This window comes from Phyllobates terribilis, unplaced genomic scaffold (genome assembly GCF_046119375.1).
Source record: "Phyllobates terribilis strain yellow unplaced genomic scaffold, ASM4611937v1 Scaffold_351__1_contigs__length_1975267, whole genome shotgun sequence".
Taxonomy (NCBI): Eukaryota; Metazoa; Chordata; class Amphibia; order Anura; family Dendrobatidae; genus Phyllobates; species Phyllobates terribilis.
The window spans coordinates 1,946,941-1,956,730 of NW_027363111.1; the positions used below are offsets into that span (position 1 = coordinate 1,946,941).

Here is a 9,790-nt window from a genome sequence, read left to right on the forward strand (position 1 = left end):
CATATGCACGTTCCTAGATCTTGCGCAAATCTGAGGTTTTGCAAGAATTATTTAGATTGACAAAAATACCGTGCAAAAAATTAATGTGGTGTTGACTATGCAAATGCTTTGCACATGACCGGCACTCATTTATCAGTCAAAACGGAGCAAAAATGAGTGAGCGAGCAAGTGCATATACAGTTTAAAGCCTTTTCACACTGAAAACTTTGAAAGATACAGAAAGACCGCGCCAAAAACATAAACCCTTTCTGTGACTGAGCCTGAACAATTGCAAGCCCTAACATGATGTTATAATTAGTGTTGAGCCACCCCCGTAGTGTTCGGGTTCGGTTCGTCGAACACCGGGATGTTCGAGGAACTGTTCGTCGAACTGTTCGTCGAACACCTTAGAACACCGTCGAACACCGTTAAAACCAATGGCAGGCAAACAAAAACACATAGGAACACATAGAAAACACCTTCAAAGGTGTCCAAAAGCTGACAAACTGCTCAGAAGACGCTTTCTTTAAAAAAGCCGGCCGGCAATTCAGCAGCGGCATACACCGGTACCCGACAATTTAGACATGAAGGAATAGAGCCTCACACATAGATTAGATAGATAGAAGCATGTCAGTCACACATATAAGAAGCACAGTGACAGTGTTGCTTACTGTACTTGTCATTTAGTGTAAAGGATTTATTAAAAAATATAATAGTGTTTTCGTGCACCGTCTCTTTAAAAAAGCCGGCCGGCAATTCAGCATCTGTACCCGACAATTTATAACAGACAGAATAGAGCATCACACATAGATTAGATAGATAGAAACATGTCAGTCACATATATAAGAAGTACAGTGACAGTGTTGCTTACTGTACTTGTCATTTAGTGTAAAGGATTTATTAAAAAATATAATAGTGTTTTCGTGCACCGTCTCTTTAAAAAAGCCGGCCGGCAATTCAGCAGCGGTACCCGACAATTTATAACAGACAGAATAGAGCTTCACACATAGATTAGATAGATAGAAACATGTCAGTCACATATATATGAAGTACTGTGACAGTGTTGCTTACTGTACTTGTCATTTACTGCAAAGGATTTATTAAAAAAAATAATAGTGTTTTCATGCACCGTCTCTTTAAAAAAGCCGGCCGGCAATTCAGCATCTGTACCCGACAATTTATAACAGAAAGAATAGAGCTTCACACATAGATTAGATAGATAGAAACATGTCAGTCACATATATAATAAGTACAGTGACAGTGTTGGTTACTGTACTTGTCATTTAGTATTAAAATAAAGGATTTATTATTAAAAAAAATTGGCGTGGGGTTCCCCGTAATTTTAGTCTCTAGCGGAGGTTAAGCAGACAGCTGGGGCAGATGTTTGAAGCCTGGGAAGGGGGTAATACCCACGGAGCTTCCCAGGCTACTAATATCAGCCCCCAGCTGAATACCTAGCCTTTACTAGCTATTAAAATGGAGGACCCCCCCAAAAAAATGACGTGGGGTCCCCCCTAATTTAATAGCTAGCAAAGGCTAGGCAGACAGCTGGGGGCTGATATTAATAGCCCAGGAAGGGAGCCATGAATATTGGCCCCCTCCCAGGCTAGAAACACCAGCCGTCAGCCGCCCCAGAAATGGCGCATCCATAGGATGCGCCAATTCTGGCACTTAGCCTCGCTCTTCCACGCTGCCCTGGTGCGGTGGCAGGGGGTAATAGGGTTGGGGTTGATGTCAGCTTATAATGCCAGCTGACATCAAGCCCAGGTTAGTAATGGAGAGGCGTCTATAAGACACCCCCATTACTAACCCCATAGTCAAAGTTAAAAGAAAACACAAACACCCAGAATAAAGTCCTTTAATTGAAATAAAGACACAATTCTTTATTGTTCTAAATTAAACCATACTTACCATCACGCCCATTCCAGCTGAAGCCAACGATCTCCTGCAATAAAAGAAAAATAATAAAGCAACCTCATCCTTACCTTTCCATGGTTCCCAGGACAGCTTCAGCTCTGCTACATCGAGATAACAGGCTGGACCGCAGCAGAACGCTGCCATCCAGCCTTTCATCCCGCAGACACTGAGAAGCGCAGGCATGCTTGTGCTCCTCAGTGTCTGACTGTGACGGCATCCAGATGAGCCGACAATGAACTCGACGCACCTCATGTACGTCACTGACAGCGTGGGAAAATTCTCCTGCACTCAGCGCTTCAGCGTGAGAATTTTCTCACGCTGTCAGTGACGTGCATGAGGTGAGCCGAGTTCATTGGACATGACCTCGGCTCATCTGGATGCCGTCACAGCCAGACACTGAGTAGCGCAAGCATGCCTGCGCTTCTCAGTGTCTGCGGGATGACAGGCTGGATGGCAGCGTTCTGCTGCGGTCCAGCCTGTCATCTCGATGTAGCAGAGCTGAAGCTGTCGTGGGAGCCATGGAAAGGTAAGGATGATGTTGCTTTATTATTTTACTTTTATTGCAGGAGATCATTGGCTTCAGCTGGAATGGGCGTGGCGGTAAGTATGGTTTAATTTAGAACAATAAAAAAGAATTGTGTGTTTATTTCAATTAAAGGATTTTATTCTGGGTGTTGTGTTTTTTTAAATACTTTACTAGAAATTCATGGTGGTCATGTCTAATATTGGCGTGACCCCATGAATTTCGGGCTTAGGGCCAGCTGATAATGCCAAGCTGGCCTTAACCCCTTTATTACCCAGTGAGCCACCGCACCAGGGCCCTGGATGAGTTGGGTACAGCGCCAGAAGATGGCGCTTCTATGAACGCGCCATTTTCCGGGGCGGCTGCAGACTGCAATTTGCAGCGGGTGGGGCCCAGAAAGCTTGGGCCTCCCTGCGCTGCAGATTCCAGCCCCCAGCTGCCTGCTGTACCTGACTGGACACAAATATAGGGCGAAGCCCTACATCAATTTTTTTTTCATTATTTCATGAATTTCCTGAAATAATTTAAAAAAAATTGACGTGGGGCTTCGCCCTATATTTGTGTCCAGTCAGGTACAGCAGGCAGGAACGGGCTGCCCCCAACCACCAGCTGCCTATTTGTACCTGGCCGGACACAACAATATAGGGAAGCCCTTTTTTAAAAAAATTATTTCATGAAATAATTAAAAAAAAATTGACGTGGGGCTTCGCACTATATTTGTGTCCAGCCAGGTACAGCAGGCAGGGACGGGCTGCCCCCAACCACCAGCTGCCTATTTGTACTGGCCAGACACAACAATATAGGGAAGCCCTTTTTTAAAAAAATTATTTCATGAAATAATTTAAAAAAAATTGACGTGGGGCTTCGCACTATATTTGTGTCCAGCCAGGTACAGCAGGCAGGGACGGGCTGCCCCCAACCACCAGCTGCCTATTTGTACCTGGTTGGACACAATAATATAGGGAAGCCCTTTTTTTCTTAATTATTCCATGAATTTCATGAAATAATTAAAAAAAAAATGCGTGGGGCTTCGCCCTATTTTTGTGCCCAGCCAGGTACAACTAGGCAGCTGGGAGCTGGAATCCGCAGCGGAGGGAGGCCCAAGCAGGCTGCTGTGTGCTGCTGGCCTCGCTCTGCATGTCCTCCTGCCACGTTGGGTCAGTTACTAGATCATCCACCACCTCCTCCTCTTCCATTTGCGCACCACGATCCTCCTCCTCACTTCCTGGCAATTGTGTCTCGTCATCGTCTCCGCAGATGTTTTGGGCCACGTGCTTGTGTAGTGCGGGGATGGCACACTGGGCAAAATAGTGTCAGCTGGGGACCGAGTACCGAGGGACGGCCACCGCCATAAGGTTGCGGAAAGATTCCGTCTCCACCAGCCTAAAAGGCAGCATTTCCAACGCAAGCAGTCGTGAAATGTGCGAATTTAGGACTGTGGCCTGTGGGGCGTTAGCTGCGAATTTCCGCTTTCGTTCAAAGGTCTGGGATATGGACAATTGAACGCTGCGGTGGGACGTGGACGTGGACGTTGATGCTGTTTCTTGAGAAACTGCCATAACAAGTGAAGACTGAGAGGAGGGGGCATCTTTACATGCAGTATGGACAGGGGATTGGCTGGCACACACAACAGGGGGTTCTATTGCACGCACAACAGTGGAAGAAGCAGTGGTGACACCCGCTGACACTGGTCGTGGACCCTGGGGTTCACCCCACAAAGTCGGGTGCTTTGCTGCCATGTGCCTGATCATGCTGGTGGTGGTCAGGCTGGTAGTTTTGTCACCCCTGCTGATGCTGGCATAGCAGGTGGTACAAATGGCCTTTTTGGGGTTATCAGCAGAGTCTTTAAAAAAATTCCACACTCTGGAAGACCTACAGGTTGTACTGGCAACGTCCCTCTTGTTGGTGTTCCGGCTAACTGTTGACTGCCTTCTGTGTGCGGCCACCACACTGCTTCTTCCTGCCTGTTGGGGTACTCTGCCTCCCTCACCCTGTGTGCTGCTGGCCTCGCTCTGCATGTCCTCCTGCCACGTTGGGTCAGTTACTAGATCATCCACCACCTCCTCCTCTTCCATTTGCGCACCACGATCCTCCTCCTCACTTCCTGGCAATTGTGTCTCGTCATCGTCCACCTCTTGTGACAAATTGCCAGCGTCGACTTCCTGTGACCGTGGCTGTTCAAATATTTGGGCATCGCTACATGGGATTTCCTCTTCCACCACTTCAAGCGGAGCAGGCGAGGGGCACAAATCTGGAAATGAACCAGTGAACAGCTCTTCAGAGTGTCCAAGTGTGGGATCAGTTGCTGTCTGACGACACTCGGCATGGTGGGAGGAAGGAGCATCAGGGTGAGGAGGAATATGCGGTCGAGACTCACGGCTACTAAGATTTGACCGTGTGGAAGACAGACCGGAGGTGGTGGTGCCCAGGTAACTGGAAGTATTATCTGCTATCCAATTAATAACCTGTTCACACTGATCAGTTCGCAATACTGATGTTGTTCTGTGCTTCCCTAGTAATTCGGTCAAGAAGTGGGAGCGAGAAGATGTGGCTGTTGGTTGTGGCACATTTTCACCTTGGCCACGGCCCCGTCCTCTGCACGCACCATCACCTGAACGTCCAGTTCCACGTCCCTTGCCACGCGCCTTGCCCATTGTAAAGGAAGTAAAATAGCTTACACTCGCACTGTCAATCAATGGAAAAAGGGTAATAAAGAGTAGATTAGAACCGTGGAAGAGGAAAACCACAGTTCTATTTCTCTGGCCTACACCCGACTGTTTTAAACAATCTGAACAATCAGGGAGAAACTATTACTGTTTTTCTTTATGGAAAAAATACCAAAAGCTGAATAATAGAGATTTTTTACCATGGAATGGCAAAAACACAGTTATTGTTTATTGGGGTATACCAGACTATTTTAAATAGATATATTTGCGGCTGAACAGTGAGCGACACACTCAAACTGTTTTTTTTAAGGTAAAAATGGCCCAAAAGTGGATAATACAGATGTCTGAACCGTGGAACTGCAAAACCACACTACTATTTCTCTGTCCTACACCAGACTATTTTCAACAAGTATATTTGTGTCTGAACAATCAAGAGACACTATTACGGTTTTTCTTTACAGAAACATACCAAAAGCTGGATAAGAGAGATTTTTCACCGTGGGGCGGCAAAACCACAGTTATAATTTACTGGTGTATACCAGACTCTTTTAAACAGATATATTTGAGTCTGAACATCAGGAGACACTATTACTGTTTTTCTTTACGGCAAAAATTGCCAAAAGCAGGATAATAGAGATTTTTCACCGTGGAATGGCAAAACCACAGTTATACTTTACTGGTGTATACCAGACTCTTTTAAATAGATATATTTGCGGCTGAACAGTGAGCGACACACTCAAACTGTTTTTTTTTAGGTAAAAATGGCCCAAAAGTGGATAATACAGAGGTTTGAACCGTGGAACTGCAAAACCACACTTCTATTTCTCTGGCCTACACTAGACTCTTAAAAAAATATATTTGTGTCTGTACTGTCACAGACACACTTTATTTTTTTCTGGGGGGGGGGACACCAAAAGGTTAATAAGATGGGTATTTGTGAAGGAGGAAAAAATAAAAAAGAGGATTTAGATAAAAAAAAGGATTTTTCCTGGCCCCGAGACCTGGAGCTAAGTCCAGCAATTACAGCAACTGGAGCACACAGGACTGTAATGCAGCGTTTGCTGGTATAACCACTGCGTCTCCTATACAGCCTGTCTGTCTGATATCTGGGATGGATATTAGTCCTGAGAAGGACTGTTTGTTTGATCTGGCAGCCTTTACAGACCCTACACTAACTATTTCGCAGTATATATCTCTCCCTAAATCAGCAGCGCTGTCCTTACACTGTCTGATCCCAGCCGTCTGTGTCCAAGATGGCGGCGCCCAGTTTTAAATACTCAAGGCGACGCAGTGCGGCCAGCCAATCAATGTACTGCCCACAACCAACATGGCTGCGGCATTACAGTGACTGGCTGGCAATCCCTGTATGTTCATTGGCTCTGTAAAGAGCGCCAAACATGGAGGGCGGAGATCCGAGCTCCCGCCCGAGTAACCCGGAAATGCTCGGTGCTCGCCGAACATCCCGAGTAGCGTGATGCTCGGGCGAGTACCGAGCAGTGTCGAGCATGTTCACTCAACATTAGTAGGCATCCTTATGTGTAATGTGGTTAATCTGCCTGTTGTCAACACACATCCTCATTGTACCATCCTTCTTACTCACGAGAACTAATGGAGCTGCCCAGGGGCTACAACTATCTCTGATCACCCCAGCCTCCTTCATCTCCTGTAACTTTCCTTTGGCACATTGATAGTAAGTAGTGTTGAGCCACCCCCGTAGTGTTCGGGTTCGGTTCGTCGAACACCGGTATGTTCGCCGAACTGTTCTCCGAACACCATTAAAACCAATGACAGGCAAACAAAAACACATAGAAACATATAGAAAACTCCTTCAAAGGTGTCCAAAACCTGACAAGAAACATATAGAAAACTCCTTCAAAGGTGTCCAAAACCTGACAAACTGCTCAGAAGACACAACTAACACATGGAAAAAGTGACAAGTAAATATAGTCATGCGAAAAGAAAAGAGGTGGAGGAGTAAAAGGAGGGGGAGACACAGATATAGGCATGTCATGCCCTTCTAAAACCAAAAAAGTGCGAAGCCGACACGGCCAGTCCGTTCCTGCCCGTGCGACCTCCGTGTCGCCGGGTTTGTGCCAGAGCTGCGGTGGACCCTGACGGCCAGCCCTCCTCTCCCAATACTGGTGCCAGTCCGCTGATGGGTCGGTGGAGGCAGGTCTAAGCTCTGTAATTTAAATTGTCTCTCTAATTTGAATGAATACACTTTAAATCCTTTTACAAGGATCTATTGGAGGGCAAGTCTGATGCCAGCAGCCACGGTAATTCCAGCTCCAGTAGCGTCCACTAAAGCTGCTGCAGTTAAAAAGCTTTTATAAGGATCGAGCTTGGCGGTCCACCGCAAGGCGTCCTACCGCCTATCCCAGCCCCTGTGCCTTGGGGTGCCTCCCCGGATGCGCTTCACTGAGTGTCCCGGTGGCCCGAAGCATTTCCTTTGAAAAAATTAAGTGTCCAAAGTACAGGTAGTGTAGCTTGCTTAACAGCTGGGATAATCCGCTGACTAGCAGACACTGCTACTAGGCACAAAGTAATGCCTGGGCTAGATGCAGTTAAAAATTTGTAATTAGATCTACAGGCGGTGGCTACTCCGCTGACTAGCAGACACTGAAGCTTTGCAGCAGACCTCTGATTCCCAGGCTATAGTATGAGTAAACAGCTCTTCAGACTCAACCATCTGTGTTACCCCAAGCCATAGTGTATGTACTTTCTTATGGTTAAAAGGGGGGGGTAGAGACCCGACCCACCTGGAATTGACGATGCCAACGTCATGTAAAACACAGCAAGGGGACTCCAAAAAGAGTCTCCATTTTTTCCAAAAATTGTGGCACAGACACCACTTAAGTGGCATCAATTGTCCCAGAGTTGCTTAAAATGGTTGGTGAGGTGATTTTCCAAAATCCTAAAGCTTTTAGTCTCCCCAGGATGACACAGTTGGGGCAGATGGTGGTTGGACCGGCCCGCTAGGCCGCATTGTAGCACACTGAGCTTCCCACTGCAACTTATGCTTCATATCCATGTGACGGTTCAAGCATAAAGTACTCAAACTATTGTTTTTTTGGCCTCTACTTAGCTTTTGGTGACAAATGTTACAGATAACATGAGTTGGGTCATCCTTAGACATCTCAAAAAATGCACAGGCTATGCAAGGTTTAGAGCCCATGCGACTCTGCTACTAGCAATACTATCAAATGATTGGCTGGGTTAGATGCAGTAAAAAATTCTTATTAGATACACAGGCGGTGCAGCTTGCTTCACAGCTGGGCTACTACGCCCAAAGTATTGGTAGCCTCTATACTAAATAAGGAAGGATTCACTGACTGTGGTGGCCCCTCCGCGGGCCGAGGCGATTGGTCATCCACTTTCGCTGCCCCTTTCTCAATGAATTCACAAACATCTACCGTCAGTTTGGAGTCCCATTATGCCCAACAAAAACCATAGGCCCCACAACAAAGATATTGTTGTGACACACACAGCCAATGACACATGCCCTTGCTTGTGTGAAAAAAAGCACTTCGCTCCGTGTGTGCGCTGCTGATAGGCTGACAGATTGCACCTCCCCACTGCAAATGCGGGAAAGAGAAAAAAAAATGGAGATCTTCATTATTCCTGCAGAGATCCATCCCCTGCCCCTCCCCCCACCCCGCTGTACACTCAAACTGCGTATTAACATTAATTTTCATCATTACTGAGAAAAAATCCAGTTATGATTTTGGTGCATGAACAGTTATCGAACATAACCTCGAACAGCCGGATTTTTCTCAAATTGTTCGTGTTCGCCGAACGACTCGAACACCGCCCAAAACAGCTCGAATTTGAGATTGGCGAACAGTTCGAGTCGAACAACGGTCATCTCTACTCAGCAGCGATCTCGCTAGTGATCTCTCTTAGTGTGATGGGGGCTTTACACTTTAAAGATTTGGTTTCCATCTGTTAGATTACAGCATACTGTTATTTTAACATTAAAAAATGATGCTCCTTATGGCGCATGATCAGTATTTTATTGCAGAAGGATCATCAGCACTTGAGCACTTAACAACTGTCTTGTGTTTGATTTATTATGTGCTTCTTAAAATTCCTTCAAGTTCAATTGTCAATGTTTAACAATAATTTTTTTGTCTTTGTATATTTCATTAAAGGTTGAACTTCAGCACTGGTCACCAGCTAAAGGAATTCGTGCCATGCATAGAAGAATCCGAGATGAGAGAAAAATACAGCCTTGCTATAGGTGAGTAATTTTATTCAAAATCAAATTTATCTTACATGTAAAAAGGAATTGTTGTCCAGTTAAGCAACATGAACATGGTACTCTCTCAGCATTTTTGAGCTAGCTAAATTGTAGACAGTCCTGACAAGCAGTTTAAACCTATTTTTTGGCTCCTGCAAGTGACCTAAAGAAGGTTCCTCACTCTGTACTGAAGTATTTGCAGCTCTATGCTTTGGGTTTCTTTACAAGCTGCTCTTTCTGCTTTTGAACACCGACTGTATGTCTTTGAATGAATGATTTAGACATCAATTGAAGCAGGGTGTAGGTGGTTTGATCTCTCAGGCTACCCTCACATCTAACTGCCCTTCAATTACTGATTCCAGAAGTGATCCCATTATTTTCTCTGTTATTGTTCTGGCACTTCTGTGTTAATGTCAGATGTCAAATTGCATCAGACTTAGTAGCAGGGCTGTGGAGTCGGTAAGC

The 9,790-nt window shown here is 45.6% G+C and overlaps 1 long non-coding RNA gene across 1 annotated transcript in view; it reads left to right on the top strand.

The window, feature by feature from the left end:
- The window catches only part of LOC141222256 (uncharacterized), a 72,941-nt gene extending 63,616 nt beyond the window's left edge, over window positions 1–9,325 (top strand). Inside the window, exon 3 of the long non-coding RNA XR_012290084.1 lies at window positions 9,237–9,325. This is a non-coding gene — a long non-coding RNA (uncharacterized lncRNA). The remainder of the gene's footprint in view (window positions 1–9,236) is intronic.
- Window positions 9,326–9,790: the final 465 nt, after the last annotated feature.